Source organism: Leopardus geoffroyi, chromosome C1, assembly GCF_018350155.1.
Source record: "Leopardus geoffroyi isolate Oge1 chromosome C1, O.geoffroyi_Oge1_pat1.0, whole genome shotgun sequence".
NCBI lineage: Eukaryota > Metazoa > Chordata > Mammalia > Carnivora > Felidae > Leopardus > Leopardus geoffroyi.
Window position 1 is genome coordinate 100,771,552 of NC_059328.1, and position 11,058 is coordinate 100,782,609.

Genomic DNA, 11,058 nt, shown 5'->3' on the forward strand with positions numbered 1-11,058 from the left:
ACAACAGACACCGGGAGGCAAGAGCGTGGCCGGCAGGATTGTGCAGGGTTCAAGGAGCCACAAACTGGCCACGGTGGAGAGGGCAGAGCAGGTGCACGGAAGCAGAGCTGCGTGTGTGCGGATGCACACGCGCGTGTGCCTGTCGTCTTCCCTCGAACGTCTGCAGCTACGCCAGCAGCATAGCTCGTGCTTGTCGGCATCTGGAAGCCGGGGGAAGGCAGGGATGGGGATACGCTCGCCTCTGCACCCCCAGGTCCCCCCTCACTTCCTGGCACCCAGGAGGGGCTCTACATGCAGTGGGTGGGGATTAAATGGCATTGATTACCACTGAATCACGTCCGAGGGATGTGTAGCTGTCTGCGGTGGTGGCTGTCCCCCAGGCTGCAGGAGGGGGGCCCAGCCAAGCTCCCCGTGGATTTGGCTGGGACAAGCCTGTCTCCGGGGCTCACATGCTCCAGGGCAGGGACTCGCTAGGTGTGTGCAGTCCCACACGCTGGCCGATGCCGGGTTCTCTCCGCTCCCACCTGACACCACAGGCTCCAGGCTGGACACGAGCTAGCAGCCCGTCCGCCTCCTCTGTCCTCAGGAGCAAGGGAGGAGGGTAGAAAAAGCCTAGTGAGCAACTCAGAGGAGATTAAGTGAGGTTGACAGGCGGAGGCCTTACATGCCTTATCTGTGTGCGTCACTGGGGGTTAGGTGACACAGCTTTGGAGGCTTGAGAACAGAGCTGTGAGGAGAAGGGAGACTGTCCGAGGGGAGTGAACCCCACATTTCCAGGCCTGGAGCCAGCGCTTCGCACACGTCCTCATTGTCTCTTCTCTACAGCCCGCAGGGGGACTGGGTCGTGTTTCACAGACAGGGAGCAGAGTCCCAGAGCGCGAGTCACTGCCCGCAGCTGGACTCAAACCGTGTCTTCCTGCTCCCAGGTCAGCACCACCTCGGAAACCAAGGAAGGAGGGGGACGCTGTGAGGGAAGTCCTCACTGAAGGGATGGGGTGCGTGGGGGCTGTGGTGGCCAGGAGCCACAGGACAGGCCTGGGGCTCAGGGCAGGGGAGCCATGTCTCCCAGGCTAAGGCCAGTAAGCCTGGCAGGGCCTGGGGTGGGAGTAGGGTCAGCCCAAGGAAAGGACAGTGGCGCCTCAGAGGGTCTGAGCCAAGGGCAGATGGGAGCACAAAACAGAGAGGATTCTGGGGGACTTTACGTTGAGCCTGAGTACCACAGAGCCCTGTGACTGTGGTTCACCAGCTGCAGGACCTCTGACGTCTATGCGGCAGGTGGTACTTCCAACAGGTCCCTCAAGTGTCTGCACGTGACTATGGTCCATCTCACCAGCGGGCTTGAGGGGTGTCAGAGCAGACGAGGGGATGAGGTGGGAGAGTTAAGTGAGTGCACAAGGTTCCACGGCAAATCAAGGCTCAAGCAGGCCCAACGAAGGGCAGGGTGCATCCCGGGTCTGCTCCTGTGACTCGTCCACGTGCCCCTGCGAGGGCCGGGTTCCCAGGCGGGGTTGCCCTGGATGGCGGGTGAAAGAGTGCTGCAGACTGGATGTTTGTGTCCCCCAAGAGTTCCTATGTTCAATCCTAATCCCCAGGGTGATAGTATTTGGACGTGGGGCTCTGGGAGGAGATTAGGTGGTGAGGGAGGAGCCCTCCAGGAGGGTGTTAGTGCGTTTATAAAAGAGAGCTCCCTGGCCCCTTCCACCATGGGAGGACATCCCGAGAAGACAGCCAACTATGAACCAGAAAGGGGATCTCAGGAAGCATGGAATCTTCTGGCACCTGGATCTTGGACTTCCCAGCCTCTAGGACTGTGAGAGAGCATGTGTTGATGTTCAAGTCACCAGTCTGTAATGTTTTTGTTAGAGCAGCTTGCAGGGTCTAAGAGAGAGGGTCCGACCAGGCCAAGGGTGCCAGAGTTCAGCTTTTGGAGGAATAATATCACCCTCCCACCTGTGGTCCCCAGGGCTCATGGCTGAGTCGGCCAAAGCAAGCAGTCCCAAGTTCAGTCAACTGTCGTTTGGTTGGGGGGCCACCAAGGGACATCCCTTTCAGCACCAGGGCTGGCAAACATGCAGAGAGTGAAAACCATCCAACCATCCGTCCATCCATCCATCCAACAGATGTCTACAGAATCTTGCTCACTGCTTGGCACTGGGGATACTGGGGTCGAGGCCTACAGCCTAGTTGTCATGAAGCTTTGCAGCCTAGTCAGGGAAGCAGACGTTAACTGGACAGCACAACCCAAGCAAAATTCAGCAATGGCAAATGCTTCCAAGAACAAGGACGTGGTGCTCATAAAGAGAAGGTTTGACCTGGTTGGAAGATCTGAGAGAACAGTGGGTGATAATAAGCAGAGAGGAACTGGAGGACCATTCTGGAAGGAGGGAGCAACGCCTACAAAGGCCCCTGAGCTGTGAAGCAGCAGGCCTGCTGAGAGGAACAGTGGACGGTGAGGGTGGCCCAGGGCTGACAGTCTGGTCAGGGAGGCCACAAAGATAAAGCAACGAAGGCCACCAAGAATGGAAAGGTGATAAGTCAGGTCTCCCTGGGGTGATAGCCAGGGCAACAGGAAGTGTGGTTACTGTTAGACAAATGCGGTCCTCATGGCCAGCACTGCTGAGAAGGAAAGCTAAGGTGCTTGCCCGTGTCTGGGTAATGGGATTTCTGTGTCTCCCCAGCAAAGACCTGGGAACTCCAACCCAAGGGACGTGGGGGGACCATTCCCTTCACCCCAGCAGCATCCATCTCTACTCAGTGCCCCTTTCATTCTGGATGTTTGAAGGCTGCAAGGGGCAAGGGCAGGGTTCCCCAGTGGTCGAGGGGTGGGGGCCACTGTAATGGGCAGGCCTAACCTGTGGGCCCATGTGGGCAAGGAGGATGTCAGAGGAGGCCTCACCACCGCACACCCACTTACTGGGGGGGGGGGGGGGGGAAGGGCCAGCTTAGGTGCTGTTGGATGACTATTAACACAGGCATTTGGTTTTCTGGGCCCACATGGGCCATCGTCAGGGTCTCCAGGGGACCCCAGCTTTGCTTTCCTCTCTACCCTTCTCCCTCTGAACCCCTTCCCTTACTAGCTTCTCTCCAGAACAACTAGGACAGTCAGCAGCCCCCCCAGACTCCCCACCTTACAACCCCCCTTCTCCACCCCTCACTCTATACCTCCTGAGCCTTCCCACCTTTCCCTCCCTTGACCAAGCCCCTGGGGGGGACGTAAGTCCTCAAACAGAACAAAGGGAACTGGCTGCGAGCCACCTGAACAGTGGTTTGTCCAAGAGGGGAAGGATCCGGGTCACTGCAGACCCCAAGGTCTCTGGCTGCCAGCTCTCCTTCTGACTCCCGCTCTGTGCTGCTCAGTAATCTACTCAGTAGATTACTCAGTAATCTACTCAGTAATCCTATCAGGTAAATACTATGGTTATCCCCATGTGACAGAAGAAAAAAAAAAACTGATGCTTTCAGCCATTATATCACCTTCCCAAGCAAGGTCTGTCTACTTACAATATTTTATACAATGTTTCTATCCTCATAACAATACTGCAAGATAGATGTGTCAAAACTGAGAATCAAATGTGAAGTCAGTTGCTCTAGGTCACATAGCTAGCAAGTATTAGAGCTGGGATTCCAACTCAGGTGTATGTGGCTGCAAAACCATGCTGCACTGCCCCCATCTTCAGGGGCAGGGCAAGAAGGCAGGGGTGGAGCAGCTGATACTAGAAGAGAAGATCCCTCCCCACGCTGGGATTCCTGGTAAACCTCTGACAGGGCTCAAACAGAGATGCCCAAAGATGACAAGAGTTCTATGGATTATTAAGAGAAGTTTCCTGGTTCTATTGTGAGATTATAAATGCCAGCTCCATATTTTTCTCTCTTCCTTTGAGAAGTAGTTTTACTTCCCTCTCTCATGCTAGGGCATGACCTGTTTTTCATTGCAGCCATCATCTTTAGCCCAACTGATAGAGGAAGAAGGTAAAGTGATGAAAGTCAACATCTACCAAGGGACCTCTTGTGGTTTAGTCAATTAATTGTTGGTCCTGTGGGGAGAGGGGAGTAGAAGAGTGAGGGGCAAAGGAAGAGATGAGAAAAAAAGAAATCAACTAATCTCCTGAACCTGTCAGGGTTCCTCTCAACATTTCCTAGGAAGATGTCCCCTGTGGCCCATTTAGAGCCATTTACCAAACCTTTTTCAGACTTCTTTGATTTTAACATCTGCTTTCCTCCTTCTTCCCTGCACAGTCCTATGCTTCCTGGATACATGGCAGTCAGCCTTTGATCTTGGTGTCTCTGGATAGCTGCATGCTGTAAGTTATCCCTCCTCAACCTCATTCTGGGTAATGATGAAATCTACATCCCTTCCTCCTTCACCCTCTTTATCACAAACCACTTGCTCAGTTTCCCAGAGTCCTGGGATTGCTTTAAATGACTGTTCCTGGACATCTGAGTGTGTTGCTGAGTCACTTCCTAAGAACGTTCCTGCACAGAAGTCTGCGATTCCACTGACTAAGGCCACAGGCTGCAGCACACGGTTCTAGCGACAAGCTCAAACTCACAGCAGCTGATTTCAAGGCTGTTCTGTGTTTAGTGTGGGGGAGAGAATCCCAGGGTTTCTTGACGGGGGAGCCACCCACTCCCCCTCTGGAACAGACCTTTTTCCATGTTCTTTTCTCCCAGGCACAGGCTCCCGTGACCTCCAGCAGGACTCCCCAGTCCTGTTCAGCTTCTCCCAGAAGAGCAGACTCCACTCTCCTGCCCATCCACTTCTCCATCTTGATGTCCCTGGAAACAGTCCAAGCATGAGTGTTCAAACCAAAGAATGTGAGGGGCTGGTGTGGATCACCTCTTGTGCTATCCGCTCTCTGGAGACACAGGGATCCACATCAAGCGTATCCAGCAATCACACACTAAGCCGCGGTCCTTCATAATGTTAGTAGTCCTCCTCATTTGGGAACTTTCAAGGCTTAGGGGCACTCAGCATAATTCCGTTATTTGGCAGATTGATGATGGAGAAAGAGAGCTCTTTATCCATTTTTATCCCCAGTAAACTATTTTAGCAGCAAGCTTCCATATGACACTGATTAATGAGCAAATTGCAAATGGGGTTGTCCAGTTAGAAATGGTGTGCCTTCTGGGGCACCTGGGTGGCTCAGTCAGTTGAGTGTCTGACTTCAGCTCAGGTCATGATCTCATGGCTCATGAGTTCGAGCCCCACGTCAGGCTCCATGCTGACAGCTCAGAGCCTGGAGCCTGCTTCAGATTCTGTGTCTCCCTCTCCCTCTGTCCCTCCCCCACTTGCTCTCTCTCTCTCTCTCTCTGTCTCAAAAATAAAATAAACATAAAAAAATTTTTTAAAGAAATGGTGGGCCTTCGAAAGGAGCCCCTTCATTTAAGCATTCACTGGTCAAAAATCTAGCAAGAGCTTGCTTTGTGGAAGGCCATGGGGCAAGTGAGAATGCTGAGATACACTGGAAGGGATGGATGTCGATTTTGCTGCACATCATGTTGAGTGTTTTCCCAACCTTTGCACATAATCTTTGCAAAACTGTGTGAGATAGGTGTGGCAAAGAGGACTTGTCCGCCCTCACCCTTGCTTTCCGCCTTCATTTAGTAACAGAATCTTTCCCACCCGGAATTTCAGCAAGGTACATGACTTCCCAGCTGTCCCTGAAGAGGACAATGGGAAGATCAGACACTCAGAGTGGGCGGGCATTTCCCAGCTTCCCTTGCAGCTAGGCATGGCTGTGAGACTGTGCTAGTCGACAGGATCTAAATGAAAGTATTACGTGCAACCTCAGGGTCAAGTCCTTCCTAGGCAAGCTGTTTCCTCTCTGCTCTGCCTTCCTGGGAACTGGAAATGGCCGTGGTTGTGGGGCTGGCCCATAAGCATTAGTTCATCTGGGCAACGTTCAAGCAATGAGACCAAGGGAAACTGAGTCCCTAACCAGCCTCAGAGAATAGTCTTCTACCTCAACCACCTGCCCACCTATGGGCCATTACATGAAAGGACAAGAAACTTCTAACTTATTTGAGTCTTTCTAGTTGGACATCTCTCTGCTACGGAAACTCATTTTCTACAGTTGTAATGCAGTGAGTGGGGCAGAAATCTATGCTCGTGATGAAAAAAATGAAAAAGGCACGCGAATTTTCTAAAATCACCAAGGTGTGATACGGTACTGTAAACCCGGACTCGGACCAGGTCTGACATGTTCTGCTTCCTCATGCCGTCTCCCCTCAAGCAGAGAGAAGACGCCGTGGGGTCCCTTGGGCTTCTCAAGAAAGGAGCTGTAGCGTAGAGAATTTTAGTGGTTCATCTCACAAAATGCTGTCAGGGAAGGGGGGACTGACTCTAACATTTACTGAATGCTGCTAGGCGCCAGTTATTCTGACGTGCACTTTGCATTGAGGACATTGATGTTGCCCCCAGCTATGCACAGTCTAGGACGACATACGCAGAACTGACAGTAAGTTCCACACAAGACAGCAGAAGTCCGGTGAGCGCAGAGGAAGGAGAGGGCAGTGTCCCTCTGCACATGGTCAGGCATGGCTTCAAGACAGAGGTGGCACTGGGCATGAGTCTTGCAGAATAAGACTGTGGGGAAAGGACGTTGCAAGTAGAGAGCGCAGCATGAGCAAAGGACAGGAAGCAGGAGAGCGCCAGAAGCACGGCCCGGAAAGAAGTTCCATGAGCTTTGGCAGCGACAGGCAGGCTGGGTGGGTGAGAATCCTGAGAGCTCTGAGGAGCAGGGTTCAGACTTCAACAGAGAAGCTGAATCACTGTGTCGTAGACCCGAAACTAGCGTAACATTGTGTGCCCACTATTTTCAAATTCTAATAATGGAATGAAAAAAAATAAAAGTCCAGACTTCAAGTGTAGACTTCAGGGGCACCTGTATAATAATTCTGAACCAAATGGCAGACAAATCAGAGATTCGGAGACTGAACATTTACTGAACCACGCCAGGGCCCCAGGCACTGGACACAGATGAGTGTATCAGGAACGCGGCTGCTCCATGGAAGGGGACGGACTGGAAGCCTGGAGGCCAGCGAGGAGGCTAAGTAGGAAAAGCAGCAGGAGAGGAAGGGCTGGATGGCGGGGCAGACAGGGCCGGCAGCCCACTGGGTGTGGGAGGTGAGGGAGAGAGAGGAACCTAAGATAACTTGGAGCTTTGTTTTTGTCTAGAAGCTTGAAGGGAAGAAAATTTCTTAAAGATACTCTGACCTTTTTTTTTCTTCATTTTTAAAATTTTATTTATTTGAGAGAGAGAGAGAGAGAGAGAGAGCGCACGTGAGTGGGGGAGGGGTAGAGAGAGAGGGAGACACAGAATCCAAAGCAGGCTCCAGGCTCCAAGCCATCAGCACAGAGCCCGACGCGGGACTCGAACCCATGAACCAGGAGATCATGACCTGAGCCGAAGTCGGATGCCCAACCGACTGAGCCACCCAGGCGCTCCTTTTTTTCTTAATTAATACAGTGAATGTGAAGCTCTGCCGTGAACTATAAAGACCTCCCTTTTCTGAGGACTATCCCTTTACGAGAGGCCTCCCTGTAGCATACTGCGTTTCTCTGGGGGTGAATGCCACGGTGGAGGGTTAGGATTATGGGCCTCTACCTCTGCTCCCAGGAAGTCCAGAATTCATGCCTCAGCTGGCAGTTTTCATGGCTGAGAACACCAGGAGCCATGTTCCTGAAGCCCTGGGGTATGACTCTGGCTGACTTTTTTGTTTTAACTTGTCAGATAGCTTTGTAACCTGTAAACTCATCCAAACTTTGACAACACCTTGAGGAATCTCGGGAATCTTGGGAACCAGTGAGTAAGCTGTCTATACATCCATAACAAGACGGGCTCCATATACACTCAGCGCGCTTCTCAGAGTCCGGTCCATGAAAAAACTTTTCATGGACCCTTCTATATAGGGATCCTTCAGACCCTTCTGGTCTGTCTGGCTTCCTCTTCCTTCGCCTTTCCCTCTGGGCCTCTTCAATCCCCTTGTATCACAGGACAGGTATAAGTAGTTGGGAAGTGTTAAACTCTGACAGTAAAGCAAAATCCGAGTTAAAGGCAATGGTCGAACCAACCATGAGCAGACACAAGCTAGTGAATGAAGAGTTTCAGGCGCAAAGAGCCAAATAGTCTGCATTCCTGAGAAATCGAATCAGTTTCTCATTCTCATTGGACGTTTCTCATCAGTTTCTCATTGGACGTTTCTCATCAGTTTCTCATTGGACGTTGCTTCCACAAACCAAGTGGGTGTACCTTTTTGAGACCTGATTTATCGCCGAAAGATTTGAGTCGGGAAGCTGAAAGAAAACACTTCGTATCTATGTGTTTTTTAAAAATCTGCCCACGCAAAAGAAGGCAGATGTCCATTTCTGATGGGGGAACGCGCTCTTGGAGGCTCCGTAAAGCCAAGTCCACACGCTTCGTGTCTTGATCTTTAACCGATGCTGCGCTGTCCTTGCTGTCCTGTGCGGGGTCAGGAAGCTCTTTCAGTACGACAACTGCCTCGTAAGGCAAGTTCCACCTCTCTGTACCTCACATCCACCCTCCTGGAGCTCTGATCCTGTCAGATCAGCACCTGGCCCCCAACACCTGCGTCTCTGGACCCTTCTCCTATTGGTTTGTGTCCCCTTCCTCCACGGTCCTGGGTCTTGACTCCTGCATCTACGCTACAGTCAGACTGGAGCTGTGGTGTCTCATCTCTCCTCAGTGAGGACTCCCAGCTGCCAGCTCCTGTGTGGGTCAGGGTAGGGCAGGCAGTGGGGGAAAGCAATTGGCTTTTTTCTTGGGTCTCACTATTCATCCAGTGTCATTATTTGACCTCAGCTATTTAATAGGCATTGCTCTCGGGGGCAGAGAGGAGAATCCAAAAGCGACTCACCTTCAAAGATTTGTGTGCAGTCTATGACGGGGGACAGGCAGACCGAAACAGTGGATTACAACCCAGTGGGGAGACAGGCCCAGGAATGATGGCGGCAGGGATGAGGGGCAGCTGACCTCCAAAGGCAAATGGAAAGAGCCCCCCAAGTTCACACCAAGTTTCTCCAGTTCACACCAAGTCTCCGTTCTCTCCATAGTATTCAACACTAGTGATGAACTCCCTTCTATATGCTCCTTATTTTTAATTCTAACCAAAACATTCAAATTATGAAGTATTTCACCCATGCTTCAAAATACTAGGAATAATAGAACAGAAGTTCAAGTGGTGGTTTTGAGTGACAGTTGAGAGAGGGCTCGGGGTCAGTCTGTGTGAGGTCCGGCAGGCTGCCCCCCTGCAGCTCAGCTTCCTCCTGGGACACAGGGACGGTCACACCCCCTGGTGAGGCAGCAGTGAAGGCGAAATGCATTAGCGCTCCTAATGTCTCGGAGCAGAGTCCGGCGCAGTCGGCTTCTGTGTTAGCGTTCACGGTCTGTATCTGCCACGATAGTGTGGATTTTGTATTCAGGTTACCTGCCCGTGCGTCCCATCCAGCTCTACCGCCCGGTGACAGTATCATCTTGAGCAAGTTATTTAACCTTTCTGTGTTTCCATGCCCTTATCTGTAGGAATATAGATTACATTGGAACGACCTCACAGGATTGTCTTCAAGGACTGAGTCAACACCGGGAAAGCTCTGACAACAGGTCTGGCACATAGTAAGCGGCCAACAAATATTAGCTGTTATTACAAAGTAGAAACCCTGTGCCCTCACTCAGTGTTAACAGGTGCTAATATTTGCCATACTTGCCTCAGATATTTTTTTTAATTAAATAAAATGTTATAACTAAAGTAGAAGTTTTTCCATTTCCTCTCCTCATCCCCTTCTGTCCATCTATAGGCTGTCCACTCATGATGTGTCTCTTTCCTGCCCATGTAGTACTTCTTATATGTATAAATTAGATATATCCGTAAACAAAGTATAGGCATTTTTATGTTTTAACATTTTTATAAATAGTATCATACTGTCTATATTCATGTATAACTTGGGGCGCCTGGGTGGCTCAGTCAGTTACGCATCTGACTTTAGCTCAGGTCATGATCTTGCGGTCCGTGAACTCGAGCGCTGCGCTGACAGCTCAGAACCTGGAGCCTGTTTTGGATTCCGTCTCCTTCTCTCTCTGTCCCTCCTCCTCTCAGGCTCTGTCTTTCTCTCTCTGTCTCTGTCTCTCTCTCTTTCAAAAATAAACATTAAAAAAAATTATTCATGTATGACTTGGCTTCTCCCCTCCCACCCTACCCCTTGTCCTTCCCCCACCCAACTTTGTTTCTGAGATCTATGTTCCAGTTCATTCATTTTCACTGTGTATTGTACACCATTGGATACATAAACCAGAATGCGTTAGTCCGCTCCCTGAAGGATGGACGGTTCGGTTGTTTCCAGTTTCTGCTGTCACACGCCTGCTATTTCAACCACCTTTGTGGGCACACCCCCCTCTGAAGGGCTCTGATCCTGCAGCTTCCAACTATCTTCTGCCTGTTTTACTCTGTGAAGCATCAGACAAGTGTCTTTGGTCTTAACGTGTGGACGATTACGCCAGGTAACTTAGATGCCTTGTCTTATCCAATCCTCCCAGTGATTCTGCAAAGCAGGAGGCAGGGTAGAATGAGGAGCGTCGTGCCAAGTACCTGGATTCAGATGCCAGCTCCTGCCCCTCAAGGGCAAGACTTTGAGAAAATCACTTACCTGGTGCCTCAGTTTCCTTCTCTATAAAATAGAAGTGATAATTGCACCTCTTGTAGGTTATGGGGAGGCCCGAATGAGTTACCTGTTACCGAGAACGGTGCCCGGCACATAATGAATGCACAGCAGGCATTACCATTAGGCAGTTTTCACAGGAAGGGAAACAGAGACTCGGAGAAGCTTAGTAACGTTGCCCAAGTCACCCAGCTGAGTTGCACGGATCGAAAGTGAGGCGCATCTGACGTTGCAAGCTTCTAAGCCCGTATGCTTTCCACTTTGCCACCACCTCCTTAGATGGAGTTTAGTGTTCGTGCAGTAACTACTTGGTACAGCTGACTCAGCCTGGGAGACCTGGGGCCAAGAGCCAAATCATTGCACACCGTCCCTCCTTCTGAAACCCC